Genomic DNA, 6,000 nt, shown 5'->3' on the forward strand with positions numbered 1-6,000 from the left:
CAAAAGAAGCAGGGACTGGTAACACTACATCAATAATTTCAAGGTCATCTAGAAGCAGCAGTGCATAATTGTAACACTGGCAACCTGATCTCAGTTAAGCATCTGAAGATTCCTCACATGAAAAAGAATGAAGACAACTGTTTTTTAAAATCATACTCTAGAGGTATTTTTAAGGTCTAGTCAAAGGCTATCCAAAAGCATGATTTTCCAACTGTGATCCCTTCTGTTATTTACGGCTCAGGCATTTTATTTACACATAACTACAACCTTCCCCTCCACCCCCCCCCCACCCCCCCCCCCAAAAAAAAAGAAAAGCCCCTAGCATTTAAAACATGTATTATAGGGATGGTAGTGGGACTTCAAATCTATATTTGTACTTGTAAATACTGCTTTGCTCAAGGGAGTTGCACCATTTTGGAAACCAACTTTATTTGGTATTCCTATTTTGGAACATGGATAGTCAAATGCCAGGCATAACATCTGAGCAAAGCAGGAGTTCCCTCCCAAAGCACACCACAAGTATCACACTGACAAGAGTTCTCTGCACACAGCCTTTTGAAAATAGTCAACTACTGTTACTGATGTCTCATGAATATTAGCAACGCAGCAGATAAAAGGCAGCACAACAGGCTTCTTGAGAAAGGTATACCTCTTGCTCTTCTAATACCTCAGTGATTTACAAAACAAAAAAGTTTCAGAGAGATAACTCAGTAAGAGATAAACATCTTTTATGGAGATTTTGTCATTTCCTAGTACCAAGGGAAGGTAAATCACTGTTTATTTCTCTTCTTTCTGTGTCTAGACTTCTACCAAAGAGCAAGTGAACTTTGAACTGGCTCCCCACATTTCTTCTTTGTAACAGTTATCTCTAGGTGAGGATAGATGGTACCGCCTGTCTCCACTTTCTCCTTGCTTCTCCTTGTACAGTAATATTCTTTCACAAGGGAACTCAAAAAGCTTTACTCACTTTTCACTTCAAAGTTCTCCAAATGAGCTTTTTCATCTATTCCCATGTATTTTCTGAACATTCTCTTTTGTCCTAAATATCACCAGACACAAGGAACTATTTTAAATAAAACAGCATGTGCAAATGCATGCAAATATATTTCTTGGGATCCACTTTTACTTCCCCCCCCTGTAGGTAAAGCACAACAAGATTTAGGAGGAAAACCCAAATTCTGAGAAAAAGCTATGAGTGCTCAGAGAATGGGTTTGGAAAACCTGATCATCCTGAGAAACTGGAGGAAAGGTGTGAAATACATGTAAACCGGGTGTCATTTGGTGAGGATAAGGGTAAAGTGTTACAGTTAGGAATAATCAACTTCCAAAAAAAATAAAAACCACAAGAGGTGGGAACAATACAATAAATACAATTTTCAAAATAACGATACCAGGGTTATGATAGCTCACGTTGTAGTAAGTATTATCGCATTGCTGCTCAAAAGTGAGCATCGTATTAGGAAATGCATGAAATAACTTCTGTATCCACCTTGATAAGGTCTCACATGTAATAATACATCATCTAAGCACTACTTTGGAGAAAGATTCAAATCAACTACATAAAATCAACGGGAGAACAATAAAAAGTACCAGAGAACCAGCAGATTATCACATAACCATAAGTCTTCTGAAACATCTAAAAAAAAAAAAAGACTGAAAGAATTAGGACTGTATATTTTGTGGAAGGGCTTTTCTCTATATGCAAGATAAAAAGGGGAAGAGTTAAAAAATTGTTTATTGTAAATAAATTGTTCTTCTGCCCTCTGAGGGCAAAAGAAAGAATAATGGGCTAAGCATTCAGCAAGAGAGATTCATGCCACACACTAAGAAAACTTCTGTGCAGTGAGAATAGAGGAGAACAACAATAGGTTACTTCAGCACTGAAGACTTCTGAAGAACATGTTGCAGGAACATTTGTCAGAAAATCTTTGTAGAAGTGATCTTTCCTTGTGGAAAGGCATAGACTAGAGGGTCTCTTTTTTTTTTTTTTTTTTTAAGCCATTTTTTCCTATAATTTACTATGATTTTTTAAAAAGCTGTTCGCCTGCAAATATCAACATTATTTCTCAGCCACATTAGTGAGATACAGTGGTAGTTTCTTCTTCACTTAAATCTTCTCTCTCAAAGCCCTGTGCTGCAGTCACCCATCTTTATAGCTGATTAGAAAGCTGTTTGGGCACCATAAATATTTGTCCTTCTAGACTGTGCCCAGCACCCCCACAGGAATCCCAGCCTCCGCAGCACAAGGAGTAAGAAGCTGTGACTGGAAAGCCAAGCAGACACAAACCTTCCACTGAGACTGGAAGCTATGCTTATTTCTGTGAGTGTTACTACAGCAATAATTCACAGCTATGTTCAGTAGCACTCTGTAAAGCTTCTTGGCTGCTTTCAGGGTTTCATTACAAAAGTGCAACCAGCACAAAATGAATCAAATGTTTCAGCAGACCAGAGTGTCTGAGGGACTCATTCCTAATACTAAAACAATCTAAAATATATATGATTTTATTAAAGAATTAAACAGACTGTGGCTTGATGTGTAACCACTTCAAAAAAAAAAAAAAAAGCAACAACAAACCACATCAGTAATATCCAACTTCCAAGCCTGGCCTTTGCTCTCATCCAGAGGATAAGAGAGATAACAGTTTGTGTTTTGAATTGAACAATGGGAAGTGATCAATCACCCACTACAAGATGTGTTTAATCCACATGTGTAACTTTTGTTTACTACAGTACGAGATACGTGGATGTAAAAAATGAGACTGCATACTGGTGTCATTATGCTGTAAGACAACTGGATACACGTTCACCAGGTACCTTGTATGAATTAAACAATGCTATGTTATAGATTAGGTAATCTTGATTTGTCCAAGACTGGAGGACGTATACTTAATAGGATACAGCACAAGATGAGGGAAGCTAGTCGAGCTTGCATCTTTGTGGTTGACCACAAGGCTTTGCAAAGGTCTATCTATGCTCTTCTATTCATGGCATTTTTAGTTCCAACTGACCTCCTTAACTTAATCCGAATTCAGTTTTAAGTATAAAGAAACTCTTGGCCAGTCTGTAAAATAAGAGCATGGCTTCCCCACATCAAATTGTCTGTAAGGACGCACTCAGTAATTCTCTAAAGCATCCATGGAAGTCCTGGAGAAACACTGCTCTATGCAGACAGTGAGTCACTTCCCTAGTGGGGAATGCTGCAAGCTGAATTTTTACATGAGACATTTGATGCTCTTTTAAAACAATTTCCAGTGGAACAGATATATTGAATTTTGTTATTTACATGACAAAAGTATAAAGCTTTACTATTCTTCAGAGCCATAACAGTATTTCAAAATAGTTGTATCTGAATATTTTCCAACAATTGATTTTTCTCATATCCAAGTATATGACTATTTTTAGCTCTTTTATTTAAATAATAATTGTTTCATTAAAAAAAATATATAATCATAATGATTACATAACTCTCAGCTTCTACTAGGAAAAGGCATTTGGAGGAAGCTGAGAGAAACTTAAGTCATCTTGGAAAGGATTTATAACCAGCAGAACTAGCATATGTTCTTAGAAATTGGATTAACTGATTTTCTCTTGAATAAAGACATCATATCTAACTCTTGGCATTTCTACTGCAAGCATCTAATTCTACTCTCATATAAAATAACTAATCAGATTAATAAAGGTTAGGAACAAGTTCTGATGATACAGTGCACATCAAGTACTTTATGTATTTTATGTATTCATAACAAATTAAAACTGTTTAAATAACAGCTTTACACCAGACGCTAGCTCTGTATTAGCCATCATTAGAAGTCAGAATATCACACTAAGTAATGCCTTAGAGAAAAGAAACCAGTTGGGAATTAAGACATAACAGAACCTGATAATAAATGGTGCATATTCCTCACTCTGTCATCGTGGTGTATCTAGTTCTGTTGTCATTTCACTCAGAAACTTAGCAATGGGAATACACTGCTTTATCCCTGATATCATGGTTAGATTTAATTGGTGCAATTGCTTTCTATTAGAATTATAACTCCAGTTTGCTCTAGGAAATTGCCCCTTACGACTTAAGAAAAAAAAAAAATGTATCAAGTAGGGAATCTTCCTAGTACTCAGCATAGACTTTAACTTGTTCCCCATGCCAAGGTAGCAGAAGTAGGCAGTAGCATCTTGGTAAGGCAGGCTGACCATTTTACAGCTTTATATGTCTAGCAACATTTCTTTGCTTACCTTTCAAACTATGCATGAAAACTGTCTTTCTTATGTGCTCTGGGGGAAATGTGCTGAGAGTATGCCTTAAAAGTCCAGGAAGGAAAAGCCTCAGAAAATACTTGTGAGTCTACAGGATCCATTCTTCTGCCGCTTCCCAAGAGAGGCTTTAAGCCTATAACAAATTGCAGCCTTTCCCAGTTAACTCTCTCACACCAACGAGCCGAACACCTACTACGTGACTTCTGACCAACCACATCTACAACACCTGAATTACATCCCAATTATTTAATACCTCTAAATCCAATTTTTAAAATAATAATAACAGCAAAAATGAGTTAAGCGGTTGTAAATCATAATATGAGGAATCATTCCCCCTCTCCCCCAAGATTCTTTAAGCAGAGAAACAGGTAAACTCACAGTCAGCAATGATTAAAAGCAGAGATATAACAGATTTGATGTTCTTTACAAAACATATCAAGAACCTCAATACTTTTTCTATTAGATTTCCTTAATGCATCCTCTGTAACTTAACAGCTGTCTAGATAGATCTCCAGTGTGAGTCTTGGGTGTTCATGCAAGGTACAACAAACTGACTAAATTAAACTTACCTTTAAAAAACATTCAGAATTTGGTTTGATGCATTAGGCCATAACAGCAAGCCAAGTAAACAGGAAAAAACACCACTGCTAATTTACTAAACGCTAGGAAGGCATTCTTAAATTCACAAAAAAAGGGAAGAAAAATAACGAGTTATTGTATCAGTATTTTAAGAACCTGTTACGTAATCCACACAAAACCCTCTATTAAAGCTCAACTGGTCAAGCATGCTTCTTCCATTTATTGTATTTTTGTCAAAACAATAACTCTTTGAAGAAAAGGATTACATACGTTTCTTGACTCAATTTTTTTTGTGTTCCATTCTGATTTCTAAATGAAAACTACTTATTGAATAATTTTCCCTCAATAGAGTTATAAAAGAAAATTAAAATAGTTAATATCAAAATAATTTGTTTTATTTTTGCTTCATGAAAGTCAGAAATAACTTAAGAATTCATTGCAGTAAAGCACAAGTAAGTTTTCTTAACTGCTTGCTTTACCTTCAGAATTGAAAAAATGCCATTCTATACAACACCAAATTAAAATGCCCCTGCAGTTTCCCACACCACAATTGCTGTATCCCTCAGCCTAATTTACTTATTCTCACACCACTAACACAGAGTAAGGAAGTGCTGCAATGCCTGTAGTGCAATTAGTCGCTGCAGGTGGGCTTCTGTGGCCTAAGCCCAGGCATCCAATGCCATTGCTGATGCCATTAAGATGTTCTAGGCTAACCCACATACCTCCTAGCTGCCACCCCAAAAGACATGGTTGGAGTACCTACACCTCTCCTGTCATTACTGACTTTAGCAGCCTTTAATTGCTGTGAGCAGCCTCACATGGGACTGCTACTGTGTAGGCTCCAGCTGTGGGCCCAGAAGCTCCACATAAGCTCCAGCCTGGGCCTTTGGTCTTGGTTTAAGCTGTGTTGAGGTGTTTGTTTCTTGTTCCTATATGGCTTTAAGTTAGTCTTGATTCTAAGTTGTTGCCTTGATTTTGCTTGGTGCCTGCTAACAGGAGTTGTTGCTGCCATTTTCCTGTTCTGTACCTCCAGCCCCAGCACTGTGGGGCCATCCCAGCAGACAAGCAGTGGCCTGGCTGGTGCTGTGGCTGCCCTTGCCTCTGCTGACCTGCCCTTAGGCTCTGTTCTGGCTGTCCCTCTATGCTACTAGCTCTATGCCTTGTCTGGGA

General features: G+C 37.6%; 1 long non-coding RNA gene across 1 annotated transcript in view; it reads right to left on the reverse strand.

Moving 5' to 3' along the window:
• Nucleotides 1-5,547, reverse strand: part of LOC311441087 — a 45,086-nt gene extending 39,539 nt beyond the window's left edge. Inside the window, exons 1-2 of the long non-coding RNA XR_014695792.1 lie at nucleotides 5,419-5,547; nucleotides 4,821-4,926 (exon numbers count right to left, since the gene is read on the reverse strand). This is a non-coding gene — a long non-coding RNA (uncharacterized lncRNA). The remainder of the gene's footprint in view (nucleotides 1-4,820; nucleotides 4,927-5,418) is intronic.
• Between the last annotated feature and the right edge of the window lie 453 nt (nucleotides 5,548-6,000).

This window comes from Aythya ferina (assembly GCF_964211825.1).
Source record: "Aythya ferina genome assembly, chromosome: 9".
NCBI lineage: Eukaryota > Metazoa > Chordata > Aves > Anseriformes > Anatidae > Aythya > Aythya ferina.